The sequence below is a fragment of the Melanotaenia boesemani genome, chromosome 5 (assembly GCF_017639745.1).
Source record: "Melanotaenia boesemani isolate fMelBoe1 chromosome 5, fMelBoe1.pri, whole genome shotgun sequence".
Lineage (NCBI taxonomy): Eukaryota > Metazoa > Chordata > Actinopteri > Atheriniformes > Melanotaeniidae > Melanotaenia > Melanotaenia boesemani.
Window position 1 is genome coordinate 32,863,355 of NC_055686.1, and position 16,679 is coordinate 32,880,033.

Genomic DNA, 16,679 nt, shown 5'->3' on the forward strand with positions numbered 1-16,679 from the left:
GGTACCTTCCCTTGATGCAGGCTCATGTTATAGATCTGCTGCAGAGGCTCCCCTAGCTTGATGGCACAGGTCTTTAGCATGCTGGGACACACACTGTCCGGACCTGCAGCTTTACTGGGGCGGAGACGCCTCAGCTTCCTGCTGACTTCCTGTCTTGTGATGGTGGGAGGGAGGGGGGTGCTATTGCCTGTCCTCCCACTGATCTTTGGGATGGGTGTTCAAGGGGTTGTGGGGGGAGCACAGTGGTTCATGTGGTTGTTACATTATTTCAGCAACTTTTTCAAGATGGACTTGAATAGACTGAATTTCTTTGAATACATCTGATATTTGATGAGCTGAATTTTACAATCAAGCTAAAAAGACTTATACATTCACCAAAGGAAAAACTATAAAGTCAGTAGTTAGAACAATAGAAAGACAATTTAGGCCACTCACAGTATGTCATACAATCATTATCGTGACTACCACAGAGAAGCTTAAATTGCTTGTGAGAATACAACAGCATGCCAATATTCTTATCGTGATTAGTTCCTTTTCAGTATTGAACATATTCAAGGGCTTGTGGGGATCCCAAACTCATTATTCTCCCCTCTTTATCTGTATGCTATTGTTTGCCATCCTGTTTGAGATGCATTTTGCTATATTGAATAATTTATCTGCAATCAAAACAAGTAAAATATGAAATAATGTTTATAAGAAAATATTATCTTTATGTTCTTTGTTCAGTTTCAGTTATATTACTGTTTTGTTTATATTATCATCTGTAGAAAAACATGAGCATTTGTTGGAGTTATTGAAAGGAATTTTTGGCTAAACTGTTTGTTTGTTGCATCTTAAAGTAGTTTGAAATGGCACCACTGTTTTCAACATGTAATCCAGAGCTGTTTCCTGCTATATGCTGACTATGCAAATACATAAAGTCCCACGAAACACTATGGAGCCCAAAGCTTTATAAATATCCAGGCTTGTTTGTCTTTGTCTTTTATTTACTTGAAAATAATTGTAGGTTAATAGCAAATAAAATAGTAATAAATAAAACAAGCCAAAATGATCAGCTGTGGCTGGTGTTTTTGTGGGATAAAGTCAAAATCATTGAGTCCACTTTTATACAGTGAGTGTTGTCAGCTAATTGGAATGATTGACAGGTACTCATCATTTCTTTAAGTGAGGATATGGATTGAAAACGACTTTATGGCATCAAGACGAAGTTGTCTTAGTGGGGCAGACAAACCCAAGAACTAGAAAAGAAAAGGAGTCAGGATAGGGTTTTCGGCTAGCTGAGCGATAAATGTTAGCTAGCCAGAATTTGTATAGTGGTCAGTGTTTTGGAGTGGTTTTGGAGCTATATGCATCAAAGACATGGGCTCAATTCCAAACCGCCCACTACACACTAACCCTGTTCTCACAGGGGCTCCGTCATATTAGGAGCCATCAAAAACCACGTAGTGTGGAGGGCAAGTGAACTGTTCAGCCCTCAAATATCGAGTCTGCAACGCTCCACATTCAACAATTTTGCATTGCGATGGCATAATGGAGGAGAAACCAGCCTTCAAATTGTTCTGCATGTGTCCTGCATGTTTGTCACACTACAGAAAATCACAAATGATTTAGGAAGATGAAACAAAACTAGCGAATCTTACTCTATGCCGAAGTTTGGTTTGGTATAAGCACAATTAGCAGCATTCATTCATTTGTTTGACTGGAGATGTGAAATGGTGATGGGGTTGAAGGACTTGTGGAATCACTGTGGAAAGTATAACGTAGCTCCTGTCATTGTAAATGCTGCTGCAGTGGAAAACATGAGGCAGCTGGTGTTGCTCTGCAATTTATACGATCGCCCTTTCACACACACACACACACACACACACACACACACACACACACACACACACACACACACACACACACACACACACACAAAAAAAAAAAAAAAAAAATTTGGGGCATCTTTGTGTAGCCATGGCAACAAGTGCTTTCCTTTTCAGGTGATGGGAAGAGGACATCCCATTCCTGCCCATCTTATTTATGTCCTTCCCCCTTCAAATACAGTGCCCTTCACAGCTGTGAGTGTGACTTCATTGGAGTGACACTCTGCTGTGAAGGGGCGGTGTGGGGCGGTTTGGGATTGAGCCCTGCATGTTTTCCAGAACTTCCTCCTGACCAGGAAATAAAAGCTCCTGACCAGTAAGCAGCCGGGACGTCTTCATGTATAGGCTTTCAGCAGCTCAGTTTTTTGAAAAACAGTAGATCCAGATGACTGGCTATCACTTCGCTCTAAACTTGGTAGATTTTTTTCTCTTTTTACACATTGATATGGAAATGACCTATAGCTTGTTTTTGATGACATTGGGTTTGGCCCAATTTATTTATTTATTCTTTTATTTTTTTTAAATGTCAGAATATGCTTTGCTGTGAAAACTGAGTTGCATTCATGCTTTCAAAATTATGCTGGTTTTTTAAACACTAAATCTCTGTTATATTATTAACATGGAGAGCATTGTTGCTTTTCATTTAATGTCATTGTTATCAGTTATCTTTCATGGCTCAATTTAAGAGGTTAATAAAGGTTATGACTGTAGCTTGTTTGGCTTGTGAAGTTGATTGTGGCTTGTTTGTGGGTCATCTGAGAGATTAGGCATCTCTTCTTTATGGTTGGTCAAACTAGAGGGGCCCCCAAACAACATCTTGAAGAAAAGGCCACTCATAGCCATGGTGTCATCTATCGTCATTTGTGAAGATTCTATCTCGAAATTCTTCGCTTTTTATAACCTACCAATGCATGGGTTGGGAGGTAGGCTATTGGGTTTTTTTCTTTTTATTATTTATTTATTTATTTTTTTGCCCATCTCGTTTCACACTCCCGTCCCCCCTGCGGGGTGAAGAAGCCCTCTCCAGCTGTAGTGGGGCGTGCCTCTGTGGGCGGCCTCTTCAGTGCGATGCGCGGCTGCTGATGCCGCTGTGACTCCTCTTCCACTAGATGCAGGTGGAGGTGCGTCAATAGAAAACGCACATGTTAAAGGGCAACGGAACTTTCATAACAAAAGCATAAGCTCTGGGTATATTACCCTGGGTTTTAATTTGAAAAAGAAAAGATAATTTAAAGTCCCGTTTCCGGCTTCGTCGCGCGCTTGGCAGCAGGGATGCAGGTGGAGCGACTCGGGCAAGACCGTTCACATCTGTCTTGAAGGAGAGAAGGGGGGAAGAAAAGCTGGTCTCCTCTACGCTCTGGATAAAAAGAAATTCAAGCATCTAAGCGTGAACTATTTCCAGGCTATAACCAAGGATATTTACAAAATCTCCCTCTAGTCTGGAGAACGGGATTGCCGCAAAATACCAGTAAGGACTTTTTCTTTTTTACTGTGATGACTGAACGCTTTTTCTTTTTCTTTTCCCTTTCCTTCTGTTAGGAACAGTCCCGTTCTGTATATTCTCTCCAAATCATAACAGATGCTTTCAGGAATAAATAAATAATTAAACATACTCTAAAATGCTTGCATTGTTCTGGTGTGAAGGAACCAGAAGCAAATGGTGCGTAATGGGTCAATATCTGGAGGAGATTTTGGAAACTGAGCAGGATATGAAGTCTTATGTTTGTTAAATTTTTTTCCATCCCTCTTAGATCAGACACGCTAAAATCGCTGAGAGGAATTTGTGCACATGCATGTTTTTGAAGCCACGCGTGGTAGAGTTGAGGAATTCAGGACATTTTAAATAATAATAAAAACAAAATAAATAAAAAAAACAAGAGAAATAAAAATAAGAATCCCTCAGATGTTACAGAGAAAGTCTGTTTCTCTGCTCTATATCTAGAGATCTGTTTACGCAATGTCCAGACGACTCGTGCGGGTTATTCTTACAGGTTCCGACAATCAGCCCGAGGAATCGTTTTTAATCCAGAAGAGCTCTGGTGTGGAACATATCACACACCTTTCTTTGTAGCTGTTGAGACGCGCTGTGAGATCAGTTGGTCATTATGATGGTGATTATTGTACACACACACACACACACACACCTCCACTTCTTCACTACTATATTTTTTAAAATAGAAATATTCTGCTATGCCAAGCTCACTTGGGAATCGATTCCTTGATATTTGGCACCATCCACTTGAGGGTTTATTATTTATCCATTGCTTACAATTATGAAGTTATCTTTTAAATGACACAATGAAATGTTTGTGGCACGCCAAATTAGGCCACCGGAGGGTATACTTTAACAGCTGCATTATATTCAGCAGACTGGCTGTGACCGGACTCTCTCTCGCAGAAAAGAAATGGAGGGGGAAGCAGTCTTGGAAGTGTTTCTGTACTATAATAAATGTAATCAGCTCGATAAGTAATAAAGTCACCTTTCCAAGTGCGTAGATGTTTGGGACTCTGTGTTGCGCTGAGTATTCAGCGTGTACACGCGACCGCTGCGCCACCGCGCCGCCGCCAAACGCCCACTGAGTGCGTAACGGTGTCTCTACACATAATACCCCAAAGCATATGATAATTAACAAGCACTACAGATGTGTGTGGGGAAAATCCCTGGTTATGAGATGCGGGTCTGGAGAGTGGTCAGCTGTATGAGCAGTTGTTGAACTGAGCTCAGGTTTGTCTGGTTCGGCGGCGCAGTGGCGGATAGGAAGGACACCACACGAGGACTGTGTCGCTCTTTTTGCCGTTCTCAGAATAAATATGAAGATCACAGGCATTATTTACAGCGTTTGCATGCTTAAAGCCTGTCCCAGTTTTCTATGCTTGCATTATTGTGAGACATTTTGTATTGAATTGTACTGAATATTTATGACCTTGCTAAAAAATATCAGTGACAAATTGAGCTTAGTGTAATGCGGTGTTCAACAGAGGGGTGCAGAAGAAGCTCTGGGTGACTGACCTGAAATTAATCTTGAGGAGCTCAGAGAAAACACAAAACGGTGTTGCACATATTGAGCCACCTTTCTTTCTGTCTGTTTTTATTTATTTATTATTATTATTTTACTTTTAATGCACATGAAGTCCTGATCTAGAAATCAGGAGAAGTGACTCATTTTCTGTTTATACTCTCTAAGGTCAGGAGCAGACTCATAAAAGTCATGACAGAAGGCCTAAACAGACACCTAATAACTGGATGTTTAATTATCCTGTCTTTTTCAATACTCACCGTCAGGTAATGATTGATAGTACCAGTAGGTCTTTCTGGCATTTTAGGATGAAAAACATAAAAAAGAGAGAAAAAAAACGACTGCCATCTTCTGAGTCTTCAGCTTGATGTTGGATTCAGGAAAACATAAACAGCCTCTCCCAATCACTGTAAAATGAACTGAGCAGACATAAAATGGACTCATCCAGTAAGTTTGATTCTACATTTGTTCTTGGCGCTTTCAGTGCAGCCATCAGAAAAAGGTGCTTGACATTGCTTTTGTTGGTTGAGATGGGTTATAATAATTGCAAATTTCATCTCAATTTGAATACATTTTTATTCACTGAGTGCAAAAAGGAAAAGAAAAAAAAAAGCTTTTGCTCATCTCAACATGAGGTTTCCTCCAACTTTCCTGAATACAAATCTGTTGCTTTTCAACTCAAATGCCATCATTCTGGGTCGACACAATCAGCATGCCATTTGTTTGTGGCTGGGAAACAACCTTTTTCAGATGTAGGATTTATTGTCAACGCGTCTGTAGTGTTTGTTTACAGGGAAATATGTGGACAGTCATTTGTGGATTTGATGTTGGGTCCTTACTGGTATATAATTAAGGTGAGATATTCACTCTCACGATAAGTGTATTCAGCCAAAAGGCAGCCCTCAAAGCAGCTCTGAGTTTACACCTATGAGGTAGAAGATCTATTCGTTGTTCAATGTGTTGAGCAGCTGACATTTTCCTCTTATAGACAACCAAGTTGGTGCCTTCCACACACCACTCTGCATGTTTGTTGTGGGCCAACACAGCTTATTTATTGGTCTGAGTGGTACATAAAACTCAGTAGATCGGTGACCCAACTAAGGCCACATTTACACGACAATGCTAACACAGTAAAAGTTTTGGCTTCTCGTTTACACAGTAACAGAGTTTTGGGTGGAAAAAGGTGCAAAGATTTGACAACGAGCTGCAGAGTGAAAGTGAATCTTAAACACAAACTGGAATCTTTTGACATCTGTCATGTCATCTTGCATTTGTGCACTCAGGTCTTGTTTATACCCACAAACAGCACAATTAAACAACAATGGCGGACTACAATGTCCTGTTTGTGCTGCTGAATCTTTTAACTAATTATTATTTTGGTCTCTTAAAAGAAAACCTGCTTTTTAACGTAAGGTTTATGGCACCAGCAAAGACACAGAGATTACATGTGTTAGATCAGTGGTTCCCAAACTTTTGAGTCACAACCCCCAACATATGCACGTTTGTGTTCATGAGCTGTGATATGTCACATCATCTAAATGCAAGACTGGAAAACTGTCAGAGTCTTTAGAAATAAGGAGGATAAACTGGCTTTTTGGTGGATTATGTGAGCAGCCTCAACGCATCCTTATACCAAAAATCTGCTTCTCTCGCAGAGATAATGCCAGATTTGGATTTTTAAAATAGCATCCGTAATAACTTTGTTTCTGGACACCAAATGATAAGAAATTCAAAATTTATGGCTTGAAAACAGTCAGAAACTTCATGAATAAGGAAGATAAAGTAGTTTTTGGTGTATTTGGTTCATTGCTGTAACAAACTACCTACATGTCCTAAATCAGTTCTCCTGCCGAGATAACGCAAAATTACGATTTTTAATATGGCATAAGTAATGATTTTGTTACTCATTAATGTGTTAACAAATGAACGTGTTAATATTACAGATTAATCTCTTTGCATTAACGCATTCATTTTGACAGCCCTCATAAAAATCCCAAATTTATTTGATGAATGTAGACTCTTCTTTTTCCTTTACAATGATCTGGTGATCCCTTGAAATGATCTTGGAACCCCCAGTTTGGGAAAGGCTGATAACCAACACACCTCTACACATCTGCTTGTTGTGTCTTCAAGTCTGATGAGGATGTCGTGGACACGTTGGGTGTGTCGCTGCAAAGTTCTTCGCCCAGTACAGACCTGGCATGCACATTACATTGTTTCCAGTCCTATTTGCGTTTTCAGTCTGCATGGAAGTAGTTTTCACTCCGCTGTTATATTATTGGAACTTTTTTAAAAAACGCAAAGGGAAAAATTTGGCTTTTGCGTGAAAACATGGCCCTGCCATGGACTGGTGACCTGTCCAGGGCGTATCCTGCCTCTTGCCTGCTAATTGCGGGGATAGTTTCCAGCTTCCCACGATTTCCATGCATTCCACGAATGCATGGAAATGTCGTGTAAACAAGGCCCAACACTGAACCGGTTTACCCAAATTTCTACTCACCATCCCTTTTCCCTGGGGTTCCGGTGCCTCAGTAATGCATTCATCTAAACAGTTAGCACAGAACTCTCTTTTCCTGACCACCGGCCCATAAAACACGTCCATTCTTAACTGACTGACTGATGAACTGGCTGAGCCAATCAGATACTTCAAGCTCGTCTTGGTTCTGTACCACAGTTATGATGAAGTGATGAAAACACATCCATCATTTCTCATGTCTGTTATATTTTCTTTCTGCCTCAAGCACAAAGTAGGGTTACTTCTGCTCTAATATTCACCACTGCTGGATTATAGCAAATCAAACTATTTGGACATATTTATTGCATTTTCTCTCACAGATTTCCACTAACTAACTGGATGGCTTTAGTGGTTTTAAGAAGTTGCGTGGTTTACGTTCACATTTAAGGGAGCTCAAAGATGCGTGGCGTGCATCATTGCTATGGGCCGGTCTGGACCAAAGTGCCAGAGTTGATATTTTGTCCTAGTTCGCCCATGGCCTTGCCTCTTTAGTTTAACTCCAAAGAGACAAAAAGGGCAAAATGCAATAGAAAATAATCAATATATATATATATATATATATATATATATATATATATATATATATTTTTTTTTTTTTTTTTTTTTTTTTTTTTGTAATACTTTGCATAGTAAACAGAGCAATCTGCCTCATTAACTCACTCACTACTGTCTACTGCCTGGCCCTCATCCATCTTTCTGTGCTTTCACCCCCAGAGTGGGAGAGAGAAGAGGTTAAAGGAGCTGAGGGGGCTTACTGTATCAAACAAGCAGACTCCTTCATCAGCAGTAAAGAAAAAAAAGATCTCCCTCTTTTCTTTCTAGCTGTGGTGAAGCTGTGTTGAGGTTGCGATGAAGCTGTGCCAAGCCTAAAAGAAGTAAAAAGAGAGACAAAGAGATGAAGTGATGCAGGTCTCTACTGCATGAAACAGTTGGTGAGGGAAAGGAAGGGGAAGCACAAAGAGAGAAAAGGGAACTATGGCCTATTGATCATATCATGTTACACTCTTCCCCCTGTGTGGTCTCGGTGGCAGGATATCAGTTTCTAGATTGAGACTAATATTAGTTAGTCTGGCAGGACATTTATTATTAAGTATGTCAAAGCTAGTGCATCTTTTGCAGAGGAAAAAAAAGGCAAAAAAATTGTTGTGCGATGGCACCATTTAAGTTCAAAGCTCTATGCGGTTTTTAAGAACTTTCCTTTGGTCTTTCTAACTGAAAAGGAGTTGTGAGACTTGAAAATCTGGATCTGTGCCACATACTCTACTGTCTTCCACAAAGATTGCCTCATGAATTCATTTGGTCAAGCTTGCAAGTGCAATTGAATCTTGAATGAGGATTTTTTGTTGTTGCCTTCTCTCACCACCATCACTACTACCACCAAAATAAAGGCAGGCAGTGTCAATGAATGTTCAATGTAGCCTCCAGTGAGAGCTTAATATGAAATATTTGCATTACCATATTGCTAGTTTTTAACAAGCTGGGGCAATATGAGCAGCAGCATGGCTTAGCTGGAGTCTCCTGAACTGAATTGTTGTGTTAATAAAGGACAAATAAAACCAGACTAGACAAGCCTCTTTTTGCTTCACTGGCCTCATCTCTATATGCTACATCCCTTAGGGGTCACCCAGTCTAGACCTGCAAAAACCCTTGACATGAGAGTTTTTCAGGACCAATTAGGGTTTCAGGTGTGTGGACAAGTTTAGCACCTGCTGGGGAGCTGGTTAACCTGAATTACTCCCGCACAAAGACAGCTGCTATATGTCCCATTTAAAAATATCACATCTACCTCTACCATAGGAAGGACACGTTCCAGGCAAAATAAGCTGATGTAACCGTGCTGCTGCTGATGATGCATCACGTTTACCTACAGAATCCCTCTTTTGTAGGCCCTTTTGCCTCTTAGACCAAATTGTTCAGGACTTATTTTGTTATACCTGAACAGCTACACTGTTCCCATCCATATGTTCACATGCAGTTAGCTGTGAAATGGATTTCAAAATGAAGCAGGTTGCATAACAAGGATATGGGACACACACACACACATACAAAAACCCACATAAGAGTTTTATGCTCATAATTGAAGTGGGGGTGTTAGTAACTAATCCTTATGATGTGGGATATCACTCATCCACACTATTTCTAGTTGTGCATAATCTGGCAATTTGTTTGCATAACACTTGCATGTCTGAGAAGACAATAGTATTTACTTTCTAATGCAAGTTCTGGACATTACTATCCACTGACCACTCTGGCTTGGTCTTATGTACAAATATGCACATTATTCCACCTAAAATCCCAGACTTTCATTTTAGGGAATGCATCTTAGCTAATTAGATTAAATATAGTCATACTTTGTACCACACTCTGACTTGAACTGAGTCAGTCATTCATTCCAGAGAGCTTCCTCAGATGTTTTCTTTTTCTTTTAACTCCTCCTCCCACCTCTTTCATTGAATCTCAGCAGAGCAGCTTGAAAAAAGTAGAAGTGCTGCTTCCAGTCAAGTCATGACTGCCAGTTTATCGCTCCCCCGAGCTGTTTTCTATGGAGCTAGGATAGGGACCTAAGTTTTAATAATGCAGTATAGAAAATGAATGGATGGATTGCTTCTGCAAGTCTGACAATACAAGTTTGAAAATGCAAGTAAATGTTAAAAGGCAAAAGATACAAATCTGAAAATACTTGGAAAAACAAGCCTGAAAATATAATGAAAAAATACAAGTGAGAAAACACAAGTTTATAAAACAAAATTTAAAAAACACAAGTCAGTACAAAACATTTGCCACATATTTTATATACCTACTGAAGAACCAATCAGATTTCTCTATCATCTCAACAATCCCAGAGAGACCAGGGCTATACTGTGTTTTCAGAGGGCTTCTAAACTTGAGTAATTCCTCCCAAAAACCAATATTCACCTCCATCTCAACTTTGAAATGTGGCTGTTTTCAGTCCCAGAGTGCACTTGTTGCTCGCGCTCCATAAGCGACTGAAATTGGATCTGGATTGTCCCCCTACGAGTGGGATGAATGAACTGAGCGACAGGGGGTACTCAGGAGCTTGATGAGGGTCACGATGCTGAGGTACTGTCTACTGCTGCGACCACGGCCACGCTTCACTCCAGCAGATGATTACTCCTGCAAGTCGCGATGGCCACCTCATTGCAGAGAGGGAAAGGCGTTTGGCTCTACACAATGGTTGTTTTTAAAAGGAGGTGCATCTGCCGCGGCTTGATTTCGGTTTGTGCAGCTTTCCTTCATCAGACTTCTGTTGTCACCGCACTGTGTTTGCAGACAGAGCAGAGCTGAGGAATAGCAACCATCTTCTTCCCCATAGAGCTCTCAGCAGCAAAGGACGTAGGCTGAGCAGGCAGGGTCAAACAATTACCCGCTATTCTCTCTGCTGTAATGAGGCAGGACTAGAGAAGCACCACTGAGTGATGACTGCGACACCATTTTGAGATTCAAAAGGAGAAACCCAAGAATGAATTTTGCATTCAAGTTCTATCACATTTAGTTCCATTATCCTTCCTAAGTTATGTAGTTTTCATTCAAGCAATGATTTTCTTGAGTTGTACATTTTTCTGCACTGAAAGAGACTTTTCTTTGGCGATGATGTGACTTTTTGGGCTTTTTGACACCCTCATTTTCCTATTTGTCAGGGGCAAATGGTGCCTGTGTCACAATCTGCCACTCTGAATGCCACTTTCCCAGTTTTGGAGAGGAAAGCAGAGAGATGAAGTCTAAATGTGTCAGGATGATGGGAAGAAGAAAGGAGGGGGAGGAGTAGGAATGAGTGGAGTGAGGAAGAGCTCTGTCACAGAGCATCCTCCCCTCCCTCCGTCTCAGTCCAGCTGTTTCAGTCCAGCCATCTATGCAGATAGCTTCAGTGAGACTTGCTGACTAACTGCTCTGAAGCAGGGCAGACTGTTTTCTCTTTTCACTGCTTTGGATCATGTCCAGGTCATGGAACGTCATCTGGTTTGCTGCTGCTGTCAACAACACACATTGGCCATTTTTACATATCATTTTACACTGTCAGGGTAGCATGGGGAAGACCCATATGCAGTTACAGCAATGTGCCAGTCTGGTTGCATTTCACTGTGGGATGACATCCCGCTCCTTAACCAGGAGTTGTTGAAGGTCAGCCATCATGGTTATGTCGGCCACTCAGGCACACACAGCATATCCAAGTTGATCCACTAAGTGTTGGGTTGAGGTCTGGACTCAACAGCAGGTCATTTCATCTTCTCCACTCCCAAATTCCTGTTATGATCCTGGCTCCATAGAATGTTGTTTTCCCAAAGGATGAAGTTAGTTCTCAGATTCTTTAGATATGGAATCACCACTGGCTCCAGACTCTTATTCGGATTTTTAAATCATTTAGGTACCAGTCAGGTAACTTAGACTATCACACACCTGGCAGAACTTAAATTTCAAAACAGTACAACATTGGAGCAGGTTTTTGCACGTTTTGAAGGCGCTACACATACATTTAGCTGTGCTGCTCATTCCAGAGAAACCTGATTCTTAGAAGTTACACCTCATTGTAAAGGTGACAAATCAAGCTCTCCAACAATGTATAATATCAGACCAGTTGGTTTTATTAAAAGATAGAAATAATTGACTAAAATATCATTTTTGCACATTTTAATGTGGAGTTTAATTAAATCCCTCCTAAAATGCTTCTAAAAAGAGACATAGCTGCCTTGTGTTAACTGTGAAGTAATAGAACAAACAAAATGAAGACTGATTAAATTATTAATGCGTTTGATTTTATTGGGTGGCAGAAATGAGGAAAAAAATGAGTGATACATTCTTAATCTTTGTTTTGCTTGCTGGACATCAGTAAACCCTGACACACCGTCGTTTTAGCTCAGAAAGTTTCTAGGTAAAAAGTATCTTAAGCGAGAGTCATGCTAAGAATCAGTTAAACTCTCTAAATGTTGAGGAATTCATTCTTTCCTATCTCCTTCAGTAAAAGACCTCACACTGTGTATGATTTAGAGGGAAGCTGAGCTAATTCATGCTGTCATGCTAATTAAGATTCTTGAGATAAATATGGGGAAAGTTTGCATTTTTTAGCAGCTGTTCTCAATGTGACAATATCTTTAACTTCTGTGTTGTTTTACCTGTTTCTTGGCTTTATATTTTACCAGTGTTGCTGACAATGTCAGTGGCAGGTTTGTGGGAAATAAACAGTTTTAAAGCTAACGAGTTAAACATTATGATATGTGTCCATTAGTAAAAGATCTTCAAGTGTCAACATAGTGCATTATTTGCTATTATATAGTTTAATTTACTATGTAATACTGGATTTTCTGCTCATGGCTTTAAAGAGGTTGCAGTGCTGGTAGTTTGGTCAGACGACACTGTAATATTTGTGAGGAAAACAAACAATATATTACAAAGCTCTGGGCTTCATTAATGTGTCAAAGTTTAAAGCTTTTAAATCAGTGTAAATTCACAGCGCTGACATAAGATGCTGAGTTAAAAATGATTTTATGCATCAGAAAATATAACCCTGGATAAATTCCCAACATAAGAGGACAGGAGTTCCAAGAAAAAGGACAAATCTGTTAAAGAATAAAACAACAAAACAGAAGAAGAAAAGAATGAATTAGGAAACATAAAAATAAATCCTGAATTAAAATATAGAAATCAATGAAGAAATAAATAAGGATAATGCAAGAATAAAGAGAAATACACATAATTATAGATATAGATAACTATTCAAACATAAAAAAACAATTATAAATATGCTTATGTATTACTATTTATATTTATGGTTTTCTTGAATGTGTTTTATCTATTTATTTGCATTGAAATGATTAAATCTGCTCATGTTTTTCTAATGTGTGTATTAAAAAAAAAGTTCTAATTTTGTTTTGCTTCAATTCATCCATTTCATCTCATATTCTGATTAATTTTACAATTAATTTTAATCACAAGTATTCCTATATAAGAGAACAGATGGCAGCATATAAAATAAAGCATCGTCCTTCTACATAAATCATTTTAACTTTTGTAAAATGGAAAAAGAGCATTAAAAACTGCAAAACTAAATGATTAAAACTAGAATTGATCTAAAATATACAAAAGAGATTCATTTGGATGGAAAAAACTCAACACGTTCAACATATTCAAAAATAATTTCCTTCTTTTTTGTGTTTATTTTTTACATATATTTATTTTTCTTCACATATTTTCATTCTTAAGAGTTTATTATTTTTTGTGGTGCTTCACGGTTCCATTGCCTGAAACTGTAGCCTCTCCGAACTCAGCCCAGGAATGAGATAAACCTCAGATCTGATTGTTTTGGGATCAGAGCCACTGTTCCCTTCAATGCTGCTAACTGTGAGGGTTTAGCACTTACAGCTCTCCAAGTCTCTGTCTATCTCTCCCTTTTCCAAATGGAGCAGTCCGACATTCATCTGTGCATCCCCTCTTGTCCATGCTGGTGTGACACAGCATTTGGCTCATGTGTTTGAGGACTGGCATGTATCGTGACACTGGCCTCCCACTCCTCAGCGAGTCCCTGGGATAACCCTGTTAGCTGACATGGCCCCTGGTGTACAACAAGCTGTGGAGTGTTTGGGACAGGAACTGTGTGTCACAGATGGCGGATCAGTGGATATGTTGACAGAGCAGATTTCCACTCCTCTTTAGCCACATAGCTTTGTTTGCCTTTTAATGAAATGGTGGATGCATTGTTCGACTTATTTAAAATTCTAGATCTAGTTCCCAAATTTCCTTTGAGATCGATAAAGTATTTTTTAGGTGCAAATGCAACACAATTCAATCAGAAATACAGATCGGTAATGCAGCTTCATTAAGATAAAAGGCCCCTATCATCTTAGGGAATTGCTTCTAGGTTGACCAAAATTCAGAGATAACAAGAGAGAGAGAGAAAGAAAATGGACAAACCAGAGAAAAAAGAAATACAGAGAAATGTGATAGGAACTCAGTAGACCTCGTAGGTTTCCCAAAAACACAGCCCCTCCAAATCCCTATCTAACTTCTTCTGAGTATTATTGATTGAGAAAGCTAACTCTCTTGCCAAGCCATATCCTCCAAGGATTTCACTATCTGCAAGCCATGCACTTTGCTCTAGTTACCCACTATTTCCTCACTAACCCTGCTGTGCCATCAGCCCGGAATCTATAAGACTTAGTCACACCTGTGTGGCTCAGAGCAAGTCAGTGTGAAGAGCAAGTCTTTTGTTTTCTTCCTCAACATTTATGTCTTAGTCTCTGTCAGCTCCCTCCCAGTTTACTTTAAATCAATAATACTAAAGGCATAACTGGTCTCCTGTTGATTATATTTGAAAAAAACAGAAAGAAAGAAAAAAAAAACTCTTTCAGAAACATTTTTGCAGCTAAAAAAAAATAAAATAGATTTATAAAAATCTTTGGGATTTCTGATTTCTGAAATGTTGACATTGAATTGTAATAATTAATTTAAGGCTGTGAAGCAATATATATATATATATATATATATATAAATATATTTTTATATCAGAATTTATAGAGTATGTAACAAAGTTAGGCTCAGCATAAATATGTAAATACTAACTGGCCAATCTTTTCAGTATATCTGTACAATTGCTGTTTAACATGAACTGGTAATCAGCCAATCACATGGAAGCAACTCAGCATGTTTAGACATGTAGAGGCATTAAAATGGTGAAGAAATGGGTTTTAAGTTACTTTGAAAGCAGAGTGGTTTATTTGGGATTTTCACACACAGTTGTCTGGACGAAAATGTCTTGTTGATGTCAGAGGTCAGAGGAGAATGGGTAGACTGGTTGGAGATGATAGAAAGGCAACAGGAAGTCAAACAAGCACCAATGTCACAAAGCTCATATCGGCTCCATAGCTCTCCAGTAGAACATGACAATGAGTTCATTGGACTCCAACAGCCTCCACAGTCACCAGATCTCAATCCAGCAGAGCAGCTTTGGGATGTGGTGGAATGGGAGGTTCTTATCATGGATGAAGCCGACAAATCTGCAGCAACTGTGTGAAGCTGTCATGTCAATATAGAGCAAAACGTCTGTGGAATGTTTCCAACACCTTGTTGAATCTATGACACCAGGAATTAAGGTAGTTCTAAAGGAAAAAGGGGTCCAACTTGGTACTAGCAAGATAGACCAGATAAAGTGGCTGGTAAAAGTAGATTAAAATGTAAGGCATAACAGGCCATTACTACATACTTAAATTACTGCAGACTAAGTAGCAAAAGCAGTTTCTTTTGCTGGTAAATATTTGTCTAGAAAAAGACAATATGGATAGTTAAAAATGTAGAAACTTTTCAAAATAACTGCTCGAATTTTTATGCAATCTAGAATATAAAGCCAGTTTGAGCCCAGGAGGTTCATATATCCAGTAAGTGGTAACATCAGCGACCTTCCTTGATGTCATTGAAAGCTTGTGGCACATTCCACAGGGCATTACCACCTACTGCCTCTCCAGTTAGCTGTGCAACTGAACTGGAAAAATCAGGTGCAAGAACTGTAGAATATGTCACAAGGTGTCAATGACCCCCCAAAAAGGACATGCTTTGTGCACACAGTCCATTGCTACATTTCACTACATATTTCATAGACAGCTCAGAGGGCTGCCACTATGCTGAGAGCGACTGTCAATTCAGCACCACGGAGAGCTCCCTGCCCACACGCATACCTGCTGCTGGTCTCTGAACGCTAAATTATTTGGTGTGTCTGCTAACCCTGAGATCAGCAGTGGCTTTCTAGTAAAATACAGATGTCTGAGTTTGAACTGTAGTATGTCATGCTGGTTACTTATGCTGCATAATTTGGCACTTATGTACTGCAGATGGGCAAGGTCAGGATTGAAACATTTCTGCTTTAGACCGAAGTCAATGCTTTATGCATTTTAGTCCATTTGTTCTCTCTAGTTGTGAAAATTATGCCTAACAAGTAAGGGATTGAAGCTGTTTGAGCATGGATATCAATAATTGATTAGATTTAGACTATTAATTGAGCTACAAAACTCCCATCATCGATTGGTCCAGTGTAAACTGTTGCACTCATATTTCATCATTGCAGCTTGGGAGAACATGAAACCAACTTTTAAATAGAAATCTCCTTACAGAATCAATACACAGTGCAGTATTAATAGAAAGTAAAGTGTGTTATTGTGTTAATAATTCTGTTCTATTTGAAGTTTTTGATTTATGCATGCTCACCATCTGTGCTTGACTACAAGTAGTCTTTCAGTCATGCAGGAGAAGCTGTTTTCTTTTTACTTCTGCAGTGTT

The 16,679-nt window shown here is 39.3% G+C and overlaps 1 protein-coding gene across 5 annotated transcripts in view; it reads left to right on the forward strand.

Annotated features, from left to right (window-relative positions):
• Positions 1-3,155: 3,155 nt before the first annotated feature.
• The window catches only part of nrxn2b (neurexin 2b), an 815,055-nt gene continuing 801,531 nt past the window's right edge, over positions 3,156-16,679 (forward strand). For all 5 annotated transcript variants that reach the window (XM_041985417.1, XM_041985422.1, XM_041985421.1 and 2 more), the window contains exon 1: positions 3,156-3,336. The gene's annotated coding sequence lies outside the window, so the exon portion shown is untranslated. The remainder of the gene's footprint in view (positions 3,337-16,679) is intronic.